The sequence below is a fragment of the Lytechinus variegatus genome, chromosome 11 (assembly GCF_018143015.1).
Source record: "Lytechinus variegatus isolate NC3 chromosome 11, Lvar_3.0, whole genome shotgun sequence".
NCBI classification, from domain to species: domain Eukaryota; kingdom Metazoa; phylum Echinodermata; class Echinoidea; order Temnopleuroida; family Toxopneustidae; genus Lytechinus; species Lytechinus variegatus.
This window is the reverse complement of record NC_054750.1, coordinates 25,020,657-25,033,927: the sequence shown is the minus strand read 5'-3', so window position 1 is coordinate 25,033,927 and position 13,271 is coordinate 25,020,657. Positions and strand designations below refer to the sequence as shown.

At 42.1% G+C, this 13,271-nt stretch overlaps 1 protein-coding gene and 1 long non-coding RNA gene across 2 annotated transcripts in view; one reads left to right on the top strand and one right to left on the bottom strand.

Moving 5' to 3' along the window:
* The window catches only part of LOC121423781, a 55,852-nt gene that overhangs the window by 30,463 nt on the left and 12,118 nt on the right, over positions 1–13,271 (top strand). The window lies entirely within an intron of this gene.
* On the bottom strand, positions 9,122–11,744 carry LOC121423782. Its single transcript, XR_005971308.1, has 3 exons — positions 11,614–11,744; positions 10,488–10,614; positions 9,122–9,997 (listed from the first exon to the last, which is right to left on the bottom strand). It is a non-coding gene; the product is annotated as an uncharacterized LOC121423782 (long non-coding RNA).

Here is a 13,271-nt window from a genome sequence, read left to right as displayed (position 1 = left end):
TCCTTCTCGGGAAAGCTATCTTTGTTTTTCCCCCCTTCCTTTTCAAGTCAGCTACCGGTCTCTGGACTTATAATTTTTTTTTTCTTAAACTTCTTGTTTATAAAAAAAAAAAAAAAGAAAGGGAATCTTGCTCCCCTTTTTTCCTTAGCTGATCCTCACCTCAAGAAAAATTATTATTTTTTTCTTTTGAACAGGTGGACACAACAAAACAACAACAAAAAAAAAAGAAGAAAACTTAGTGTTTTCTTCTTTTTAGATGCTTCCCCCTTCCTTCTTTTCAGAATTTTGGCGGAAGCAGATTCTTGTTGTGATAATCAAATAATTAATTTTTCTAACGGACTTCAGGGACAGTGTCTCTTAATAATTCTCAATTATTACTGTTTCCTTTGTTCTGGGATTTTACCTTGTATCATCCTTGTGAGATCCGTTTTTGACTCTCAAAAGTCCGCTTTTTGAGGTCCTTGTCTTCTGGGTTGGGGTTTGTTCCCCCCCCTACCCCCTTTGCTTCTCTTTTTTTCTATCTTACTACTAGATCACCCTACGGCAATAATGAGCCTTTCGGACTCTCTTTCTGAAGAGCCTCAGGCGGCTGCTGTTTCGGGGCCCGACACCGGGGTCTTATCCCCCACCACAGGTAGTATAGATAGCGAGAACAGAGTCAGAGCCCCGTGGGCTCTCAAAGGGGTGGAACCGTGGACGCGCGTTCACGTGTCCCGCTTAATAAGGGTGGAACCGTGGATTTGCGACCACGTGCCCGCACGGTGATGGCCAAGGCTTCCGTCCCGGAACCTGAACCTTATTGGGGAGCGTCGCACTAGTACAGAAACGGCGACTCCTCTAGGGCTGTCAGACCCACCGGCCATCGGGTCACCTAAAGTCCGGGGGGAGAGCACGGGTCTCTCCACCCGGCAAAGACTAGGCTCGATGCCGTGTAAGACCCCTCTAGGGAGCGTCGGCAAAGGGCTACCAGCCCGTAGTCGGAAGAGGCACCTGAGTCCGACCGTGTCGGACTCTCAATTCAATCTGACGCCGTCAGATTCGGCCGACGCCTCCTCTCGCTCGGCTAGCTCTCCCCGTGGGAGAGCTAAGGAGAGGAAGACAGGCGCAGCCCAGCCTCTTGTCCCTTCTTCCGCTCCGGCGCCGGAGCAACCGAAGAAGAAGAAAAGAAGAAGAGGAGAACCACAGACGTAAGCCCCGCTCCGTCGGGCGGTCTGTCCTCTGATTCTTTTGATGGCCAGGCCTCTCAGCTTCTCAAGCTAATCTAGAGTGCCCTCCAGCACTGCGGGTTTTTACCCCCAGGCTTGCCTGCTTCAGCCGACGGTACTACCAACCGAGCGGATCAAGCAGACACCGGCCATCCAACACACCTCGGAGAGTCACCGGCAATATCATGTTTCGCCGGCTCACGCACCTGCAAGGGAAATTCCCGCTAATACACAGGTGCTATCGACATACGGGCGTCGCCCGCCATTATGTCACCAGACTCCCGATCATTATACCCTCTTCTGCCCCCCGGCGGGGGCCGCATAGAAGAGGAAGAAGAAGAAATTCTAGGTCGCTAACCCCGCTGTGCGGGTAGACCTTCCCTTCTGATTCTTGTGCCGACGGCCAGGCGTCGTAACTTCATGTTACAACAGAACGCCCTCGAGCACCACGGATCTTCATCCTAATGCTCTCTGTCAGCTAAAACCGCCGTGTCGAGCACCAGGCAGGTCAAGCAGACAGTCGCCGTCTCGCACCTCGGAGAGTCACCGGCAATATGATTCGCCGGCCCACGCACCTGCAAGGGAAATCCCCGCTAATACACAGGTGCTATCGACATACGGGCGTCGCCCGCCACTATGTCGCCAGACTCCCGATGATTGTTCCCTCTTCTGCCCCCGGCGGGGGCCGCACAGAAGAGGAATAACAAGAAGAAAGTCTAGGTCGCTAATCCCACTTTGCGGGCAGACCTTTCTTTCTGATTCTTGTGCCGATGGCCATGCGTCGTAACTTCATGTTACAACAGAACGCCCTCGAACATCACGGATCTTTATCCTCATGCTCCCTGTCAGCTAAAACCGCCGTGTCGAGCACGGGCAGGTTAAGCAGACATTCGCCATCTTGCACCTCGGAGAGTCACCGGCGATTTCATGATTCGCCGGCTCACGCACCTGCAAGGGAAATCCCCGCTAATACACAGGTGTTATCGACATACGGGCATCGCCCTCCATTATGTCACCAGACTCCCGATATTTGTGGGTCAGGCGTCGCACATACTCCCATGAGCAGTGCGGGTAATTCACCCACGCTTCATATCAGCTTCAGCCGCCTTGCTAAGCACTGTGCGGCTCAAGCAATCACCTGTCCTCTCACACCGGGCATTTATTGAAACGCTGTTCACCTACACGGTGACCCCCGTTTCTATGCAGGTGCTTCCGACATACGGCTTTCAAGCATCAATATGTCGGCAAGCTCTCGGTGACCGACGGCTGGACTTTGCATCCGTTCAGGCTGCATCTATGCGTCCCCGAGCATTACGGGTTCTTATCCTCGTGTTCTCCGTCATTATAAGACCGCCGCGGTCTTATTGCTGGCGTCGGGTATTGAGCGGATTGAGACTTCTCTCGCCAACCCGCACTCCGGGGAGCCATCGGCGAGTTACCTGCATGGGTATTCCCCTTTTTATGCAGTTACTCCCGAATTCGCCCTCTACGTCAAGCCCACGTACGGCGACGACTCCTTCAGCGGTAACTCTCTCCATTCTACCCCCTAAGCGGGCCCGTAGATTGGAGGTAAGAATCTCTTACATACCGCATGCCGCACTTCTCTCGTGAGAATGTTTGGCTGCTTTGAGGGGGCAACCTATCACGTCCGCGGTCCGTCCGCCCAGGCGACGGGACCGTCGGTTTCTGGCCTGAACCTCACTTTCTATTCGAAAGTAAGGGTGCCCTGTCTTACTTAGCTCCTACCCTTGCAAGGCCAGAGTCAGGGCTAGTACAGACACCCGTCCTCCAGCGATCGCCGCTGAAGAGAGGGCGACTCCGATATGAGCACCATCACCGCTCAGCGGTATGTCTCACTACCTCATAGCTCTCCGAACTTATGAGTATGTATATCGGATCTGAATGTCACGGCGATTTAAAGTTCTCCTGTGCTTAGTAATCGCTACGCCTTCACCACCCGGTGCATTATGGTTATGTTAACCTATTGTCTCGTATTCGGGCGGCTCGTTCGAGCCCTGCCCGAGCTGCCATCACCGGTCGTCCAGCCGGACACCGCCGAAAGCACCCGCACCGAATACCTGGAGGGAATCAGCTTTTCATATGCTAGATATCCCTCCTGTTGACATTCACAGCTGTTCCCCGAGTCCTTCCCGGTCGGGTAAGCATCATCTCGGAGGAAAGAAACCGCCGTACATCTCATGAGATTATTGGCTATGTACGTGCGTTCAAGCTTGTTTAAAGCCCCAGACTTCTCTGTCGGCATTCTATGCCTATTTTCTGGGCACACCCACCGTACCGGGTCGGCGAGTTTACACCAAACAGTACGCCTTCAGACCATCGGTCGAGCTCTAACAGTCTATGTTATAGACTGCTCTCTATGTGGGTCAAGCTTGCGGGCGTCTCCGCCGTTTCCTCCTTGTGTGGAGTGGTCTACGGTGGATGTCTTACCGTGCCCATTTGTCGAATCGTCTTCTTATTTAGAAGCTTTTTCACTCGGCACACTCGAGTCACCTCGCATGCTGCTTTCATCCTCCCTCCATGCAATGCATGTGGCCATGGTCACCGCACGACCGAGGATGATGTAACCGTGGATGCATGTATGCTTATGCCTACCTAACCACAATCACTACGACCCGCTTTTTCTCGGGCCGACTGCGGATGAGTCTCTCCATGTAAGTGATTTACTTCACTGGAGTTCTTCTTTTAGAAACTTAGATGCTCATCCCCCACTGCTTAGGGCGTCATTTTTGCCGCCCCCCGCAGCTTTTTGGAACTCCTTATTCTCCGATATCGGACTGTTCCACGCTGCCGCAACCGGCGCCGGCGGTGCTTGCTCTTACGATCACCTGAGAGACCAGGCCTTGTGGCTGTTTTCATAAACAACTGGTTCTCACCGCAGACTGATGGAAATTTTTGTGTTTATTTTCCTCAAGTCTCCCTCCTTCGCTTGTTTCTTCAAGCGAGGACATCGACACTCTTAGCCAGTTTCCGTCCCTAACTTGATAGGACAGGGCCGTTGCTACCTCATTCGATTCCGTTGGGAACGTACTGTTGAGGTATCATATCTGGCGATGTCTGTTCGTTAGAACATCTCTTGATTGTCGCCTTCACGTATGATCATGACAGAGACTTTTCGCCAGCTCCCTCTGGCGTACACTTGCTGCTGCTAGGGATTCCCCCGCCCGGCGGTCATCCATCGCAGCCTAGCCTCACGGGCTCTCTCGGCAATGGTGGCTTGAGCCAAGCCACCTCTTCCACCGCGGGCACTGCACCCTCAGATGGGTGCTTCGATCAGTACGGGAGAAAGGGGATCCTGAGTTCTCTCTCGATCACTCGGTCTATCACACTTTTGTCGTGATGTGTACCGCGCTGTTTCTCTGACACGCCCGGTTGAGCTATTTTAACCAGACTGCTTTATTCTACATAGGCAGCAGGTCCGCGGTATTTCTTATTAAAAGGATGGCACTCAGTCGCTTTCTCGACCCTTGACTGCCTTACGAGTGGTTTTCTTAAATCCCTACTCTCCGTCGTTCCTAGTCCCCTTCGGACCGCTAGTAACTTTCTGCCACAGCTCTCTATCAGAATTCTGCAGATGTTCTGCCCTCACGCATTTGAGACGGATATCGAATTCTGGGCGCTTTCTCCCACGCGGAGGCTTCTGAGATCTCTCGCCTTCTCAGATTGTTCGATGGATCACTTACTGAGCCTTAAAGCTACAGTTTTCCGATCACGATTCTTGTTGAAAATTTCAACAAATTCCGAATTTTACGCTCTAGTCAGCTGGTGATGTTGTTCTCCTGACACTAGGCCGAGGGCCCATGATACTTAGTATCATTCTTCTTGGGCTCTTTCTTGGAATCGTCGTTCACGACTTCTCGAGGTCCGTCTATTGACGCCCCTCTTTCCTTCACTCCTTGCTCTTAAGGACTTCTTCACATGAGGCTTTATCGCCTCCCCTGTCCGTAAGGCAACGGCCTTTGTGTCTTCATCTCCCTATTTTAACGCACTTCTTAGTCTAGACATGCCTCCCTTCACGTTGAATCCGTGTTGGTCTAGCAAATCAAATGGGTATATCCCAGTTATTGATGTAAATTATGAAAATACTTACCATGATTTTCTTATTTACGAGATAACTGGATATACCCATTTGAACCCTCCCTCCTACCCCTCGCCTTGTGTGACAACATGTCTTGCCCGCAGGCTCATGAGAGGAAATGGACGCCAAATTGCGCGACGATCTTGGGATAGTGCGTTGGTAGGGAGATGCAGCGCGCGCGCAGGAAAAATTGTGTACTCTATATTCGGCACGCAGGTTCATCGTAATGAACTAGCAAATCAAATGGGTATATCCAGTTATCTCGTAAATAAGAAAATCATGGTATTTTCATATTCTCTAACGTAGACGCTATTTCTAGATCTAACACGTTAAAAAGTTAGACCTAACTTATGATCTAGGCCAAGGCTAACTGCAGCAGCCCGAACACAGTCTGAACTCCTGAAGACATGTCGAGGTCCCCGGGGCAAAGCCAAGGTCTAAATCAATATCTACTTACCCAATTTTATCGTCCAAAACCAGACCTATTTGTCCATTGCTCATCAGACATCACCACAAATCTTTGATGTTGGCAGAACAGTGAACTTCAGTCTCTATCCGCTGTCATGGCAATAGTCTAAGATAGTTACCGGTACTCTTCAATAACAAATCCACTTAGAAAATATATTCAGATATTTAGATAATCTCCAGAAACGACGGTTATTCCTGTCTACGCTTTTCTAACGTTAGGCTCCATGGGGCCACGCGCGTAAAACATTCCCATAGACTTGTGTGTTAAAATTGCACTTTTGAAAAATTCATAAAAAATAAATGTGAAATTAGAGGGTGGAATGTTTACTACCATTGGATAGGATATATATCTGGCATTCCATATCTGACCAGGAAAGGGTAGCGTAGCCAGCTCATTTTAAAAATAAATTGCCATTTATGAAGATAACTATCAATGGATCAAATTTATCGACTCAAACGGTAAAATAGCCCTAATTAGTCCGCCAGTCAAAAAAATAGTTCCAAGTCACTTTTTTATCTTCTCAATTTGGTCGAAGGAAGTTCAGTAGTTACCATTTCTAGAATCAGTGTTAGATTTTGAATCATATATCATACAGTTTTGTCAATCAGCAACATCAAATTGAAAAAAATTTGAATGGGTTGGGTCGAACGAATATCTTGAGCCCTCCTGATGTAATTAGGCTCATGGCACCCCATGGGGCTCAACTTTAGGAACTTATAAGAAGGGCGTAACGTTATCAGATCGTCGGACTCACTCGGGGACTCACTTAAATTCTGCGGTCCAGTCTGAAAATTGTTTCCAATTAATTGTATTGACCGATTGCAAACGATCGTTTTCTACTTACGCATACGGTATGTTATTTCCGTGTTGTTGTTGTTGAATATGATGGCGCTCTTCAATCTCTCCAGCAGGGGGTGGAAACTCCGCTTCTGCATCCGGTCAGAATTGAAGAAAATTTTGGAGGGTCAAAAGTGCACACTGCTCCTATTTTACATGTACAAGCCTATGGACACTGCCACTGCTTTGGTACACCAGCGAAATGGAGGCGTGGTCATTAAACGTCCTTCGCGCATAGCGCAAAAATATGTAAATTAGCATTTGGTCACTAATTAGCATAATGCGCGACCTGATTTGATGTCGTTGGTGTCTGTGATTGTAAAACATCATGCCACTCATTCATTCTTAAGTAATCTTATTTTATTGATCTATTTGTTCTTGTCTGTCACGATTATTACTGCACCTTTGATTTATTTTAGCTGCAGGTTGCCAGGATCTTTGCTATGGCAATAACTGGAAACTTTATGGGAGGGGATTTAATTGAGCTTGATTTGCCCTCGTTTCATATAATTTTCATTCTAATTACATTTCACTATTTATATTACAGAAGATCGAGGTTCCCAAAGAAAATGTTGCCATAATAACTTTTTTCCCCTTAAATCGTGTAAGTGTTCCTCGGTTGACAATAATGGTTGAATGTAATTATGATGGCATCTCTTTATGTTTCTGAAGCCCTTATTTGAAGAGCTCACTTGGAAAAGGGGTTAGGTCAACTTTTCATCAAATTTGATTTCTTTTTTGTCTCAATGTAATTTTTAGTAGCTCTATAATGTGATACCAAAGAACAGTTGAAATTCCCATTAAAAAGTGATCTGAAATGGCCAAGAAAAATAACTTTTTATCAAAAGGGGTTAAGGTCCATTTCAGTTTTGTTGCAAAAGGGGTTAGGTCCACACAATTTTTATTTGGAAATGAATATTTTACAAAATATGAAGACAGGTAGATTTCTTTCATAGCCAATTTTATGTTCTCATGGTAGGGCGTCATAAAAAAATAATTCTGCATAAGAATATTGCAATTTAGTTTTGCATAAAAATATCGCAATATGGGAGAGTGGACCTAACCCCTTTTGCAAACAAACTATTCTGAAGAGCTCATTTGTCAAAAGGGGTTAGGTCCATTGTTCACAAATTTTTAGTTTTTAGTCGTTCTAATGAAAACAACAAAAATTTGAAATTCACATGAAAACGTGAATAAAAGTGGCAAAGAAAAATCACCTTTTTAATCAAAATTGATTGGATTCATTTCAAATTAGTTACAAAAGGGGTTAGGTCCACAATGGTATTTTTTAAAAGAATCTATAGAAAAAAATTGAAGACAGGTAGATTTCTTTTATACCCAATTTTATATTCACATGATAGGGTATAGCACATCATGACAAATTAGTTTCTCATAAGAGTAATGCAGTAAGTGAGAATAAAAAACATGGATTTTCTCGGAATGGTAAAAAGTTGACCTATAACCCCTTTTGCAACTAAACTCTTCATTTATATTTTTATCTTTTCTGTTTATTTTGAATTGCAGAAAACTAAATGAACCTTTATTTCATTATTTGAACAAAAATATAAGAACAAATCAAATTCTTTTTCATAATTATTGTAGTCTCCAATATAGGTCCTATTATAAATAGCAGTCGGGAGCACTTAATTTTAAATGGCGACTTCTATGTCACTTTCATTTATCAATAACCATGACCTAGGTACAATATTTTAGGGGGATTCTCAAAATTATCTAGGCAAGAGAGCAAACTGATCGTAGGCTATAGGATATTTATTTTCAACTGGAAATGAATCTGGTATAATTTTTATATGGAAAAAAATACATTAAATATACAGGTTCCACATTTTGTAGAAATAATTCCCCTCCCCCGTATACCCATGATGAACAGTAAGGTCTTATGATTGCTTCTTCCAAAACAAACAACTTTCTCTATCCCCATTTCCTGCCTCTTCTCTCTCTCTCAGAAACTGACACACACAAATATATGCATAAAGGCAAACAATTCCCCTGTCATTTTACTTTCTTTCCCACTCTTATCCTTATTTCTCTTGAAGAATATTTTGACTGCTGTTTGCTCTCATGATTTCACAGTAGTATCATTACATTTGAGTACAGAGTGCAAAATCTTGTCCATTTGTGCATAAAAAAATTTGGTAGCAATATATCATCACAAACTGGTGATTAATAAATGAAAATGACCAAGATCAGATAATTTAATTCAAAATTAACATGTTTATTAAGAAATCCATTTTCTAAAACATTGAAAATAACATGATAATTAGAGTCTATAAGTATTAAATTAGATTAAAAAATAAAGGATTGAGTACATTTTTCTACACTTAAGTCAAAATATACAATTTTTATTAAAATTTCATTCAAACGATGTCAATGAGCCAAATGAGGGATGCATCCAGGATTTCATAAAAAGAGCATAAAAATCTGTGATATTCTGTTTATTTTCCACAAAAGTTTGTCACAAAAAAGAAAGAGGTAAATTCCTTCCAAATTTGCTGACTAGAAATATTCTACTAATGTGAGAGCACAGCAAGGGGGGGGGGGATAATTCCAGAATGGCAGAATCTCCCTAAAGAGTGCCTTTCCCAGTCAATACATTAGTGAATCATTCACAAAATTTGATATTGTCTACTGTCACTGTAGCTAGAATTCAATCTATTTTTAAAAATATAGTCTATTCATATATTTTTGCAGAGGTAATTCATGTCAAAACTTTTTAAAAAGTGAGATAACAATAAATGCAATTTAATATCCCTACATAATTATTAAGCCATTATATGAAGACTTGCAATTGTGGTAACTTTGTCCAAGCCCATTGCAGCTACCATAAAGACCTTGATTTCTTGCTCAGCCCTGTTACCATGGTAATTGTCATAGTGACAAGATTACAATAGTAATAACTTGTTTATGAAATAAGGTCCAGGAATGATACTGAAATTATTTCTTAATCCTCTGATCACCTTTATTAACATTTATCTACGCATGATTTTTATTTCAAAATATAAATTTTTGTCTTATATACAATAGGCCTTTAAACTGGAAATTACATTTAATTTCACGAAAACTTTAAGAACTAGTAGAAGTATTAATATTAATAAAGGGTGATACATTTGCCCATTGGAAAAAAATATTTCTTACTTGTATTTTGTGTGAAATTTTGTATACATGTACTTTAATGTCTTGATTGCCCGCTGATGAATCTGAACTTGTACTGCACTCTTTTCTACAGATATGCAGTTTAAAGAACATTCAATGCTTTGTTGATATCTATTCAAATTAATTTGAAGTAACTACTTATTAACTTGGCCTTCATATTTCTTTCATCTTGGTACTTGTTGTGGTACCAGTACTTAAACAGCTTGGGCAGTGGGAAACCTGCATTGTAAAAAATAGAGAAAGAACAAAATGAGCTGCTGATGTAAATTATTCTTACTCATCTAGTCCACTTTTATTAAGATTTAAACTCTATTTAATACTTTTGTCCTACATCCAGATAAATTGATATATCAATATAACTATTTACAGTATGTTTTGATAATAAAGAGTGCAAATTATTTCAAATATTTATCAGATGATAACTGTTAATATCATGGTTTTTATGTACATGTACATGCACATAGACATAAGGTATGGTCGGTGAAAATGGAAATACTGGTGAATCTGAATTCAAGCAAATATTAACTATCAATGGAGCTTTAATTTTACATGACATCTCATCTTTATTCAGCTCAATTGGCCATACCCCCCCCCCCCCCTCCTCCCCCAAAAGAGGGAATATTTATTTATTTAGACTATTTGTTTTTTTTTTTTGGGGGGGGGATGAGCTTAGATACAGACTGTATTATTATTAAAACAACAAGCATACCTTGCAATTTTCCAATTCAGATGTCCTGTTCCTCATTAGAGTGTAACTCACACTTGCTGATCTGCATAGTTCTCAATTTTGTCCCTCTGACCGGGTGCGAACTGCTAAGATCTTGGTCCTATTGGATCTGCAATAAACATTTTTTTTTAGTTTGAGAGTATTAGAGATAAATAAAACTACTCTTCTTAAACAATATTTAAAAAAAAATCCAGCTGCCCATATCATTGAAGTATGAATATTCCAAACTAAATTATCTGGTCCAAAAACTTCTTTCTCTATCATGAAGTTTCACAGAGGCATACGGTATGCATACCAGGTACCCGACTGTTTATTAAAGTAAAATGATTCTAACCACATATTGATTCAGCTGTATAGCTGAATCAGGACCTGGTCTATGCTGGTCCTGTATATAACTGAAGAATCACATCACATTTGAATGAAGTAATAACTATGTACTAAAAACGTTTTCAGAATACCACCCCAGGCCAGGCCCAGGGCATCCTGTTCAAATAGAAACTTGATTTACGTCTAGGCCTAAGTCATTTCATTCAAATCCTAACACTAAATCAATTGGATTTCATTCATGATTACTCTGAAGTAAAAAGTTTCTGAATAAAAGAAGCTGCTGAGAATTATACTTATTCATATGAAGATGAAATAGCGTGGACGGACTAGGCCTAAACTCTTTCAAGCTTGAAGTTTGGGCCTAGTCCGTCCCCGCTATTTTCATACCCCATGACTACATCGACAATCTTGCTAGCCGGCTAGCGCCGGCGATATCAAGGCCGGATCTCGCTCTGACCAAAATCGACAGTTTGTCGTTACTAAAACAGGAGGTCGGAAACAAGTCCACATCTACCCCTGATAATTGACAATAAAACTGAAATACAGGTTTACTTTTTGCCTACATGAAGCATATTCCGATGAAGGTCTACGAAAAATGGTAAGTTAGGCCTATTTTTTGAGAAACTAACTGACAGATGATTTATTTGGAAGTCAGGCAAAAGAAATGGGAGTGTATGGAAATGGAGATTTACGTAGTAAAGTAATACGGGATGGGCCCCGAACCCGGCAAACACATCACCATTGCAAGTGAGATCAAAACATGAAAATGAACTTAACTTACTTTTATTCTTATGGAATGTCATTAAATTAATATTGATGTTCCCTCCAAGATTTTATGCTCCAATGAAGTTCACTCAGAAATCACGATTTCGAACATCAATTCTATAAACAGATGATTAGTCGAGCTATTTCGTTGTAGAAAGTGGAAATTCGCGGAGAGCCGAAAGAACAACACTTCGCACAGATCTCGTAGGGAATTGTGGGAAGGAAAACATGTTTAATTCATAAGATATGAATAAAACATTAGCGTCTTAGCCAATCATAGAAGTGCATTTTGCGTAATTTGACGTCATTCTTATGAATAAAACATTGACCCTCCAAAATCACCCTTCAAATTGTCCGCCGGCAGCCATATTGGCTGTGTACAAAACCTATGGGAAATAAAAACGCGTGAAAAGAGTTACCTCTCTAGCTCCCTTCGGGAGCTTACGTATACGTAAGATCGTATCTCTGTGCTCTCCAGATTATACGCGCCAGTCGCTTTCGTAAGTAGGACGTCGTCGGCAAAGGAGATCCATACGACGTCAAACCATTGGTGACGATTATGACATATTAATGTAGATTAGCCACCCATCCACCTATTATATTAGTAATTGGTAACATCTATTCGACGAGAGGGCGCCACACACGTAGACAAAATACAGATTTTGATTTTGATCGTATCACATGACGCGCTATGGACCAATCGCGCTTCACTATCTGTCTTGGCTATCTAATGTAAAATATTTTCACCCAAAATGAGCCTTCTAGGACTTTAAAAAAATGAATCAGAGCCACAGGCGGCGGAACCGGGGGGGGGGGACCCCAGGACCAAAATCCAATTGAAACCAGTTGGATTTCCAACTGGTTTCAATTGGTTTCAATTGGTTTCAACTGGTTTCAATTGGTTTTAACTGGAATTTAACAATTTCCAGTTGAAACCAATTGAAACCAGTTGGGCAACTGGAAATCCTAACTGGAACCAGTTGGGTAAATGGATATGACTTCCAACTGGAAATGATTTCTAACTGGAACCAGTTGGGTAACTGGAAATCCTAACTGGAACCAGTTGGGCAACTGGAAATCCTAACTGGAACCAGTTGGGTAACTGGAAATGACTTCCAACTGGAAATGATTTCTAACTGGAACCAGTTGGGTAACTGGAGATGACTTCTAACTGGAAAGATGGGTAACTGAATTCTAATTGGAACCAGTTGGGTAACTGGAAATCCTAACTGGATCCAGTTGGGTAACTGGAAATGATTTCCAATTGGTTTCCAATTGGAAATTTTCCAGTTACCCAACTGGATCCAATTGAAACCAGTTAATTTGCATATTTTCTGCCAGTGTGCACAGATTAATGTTTTATGAGATTCATCACAATTTACAATGTATCTATTTAATTTTTTTCAATTTGAAGTTCCACACTTTTTTCAGATAAGTGTTTCCAATACTTAGCAGTGAAAACCATGTTCATAAATATTATAGATTATAATTAAAACAGATTCAAAGATAATTAGTACACCACTAACTGTTACCAAATTACATCAAATAATAATACATATATTTGAAGAACTCCAATATGAATATATACCTATGAAAGTCTGTATTTTATCAATGCCCTTTACATTGGTATTAATAGACAAATAACACTGCTTCTGTGTTGGCATGAGCAATAGT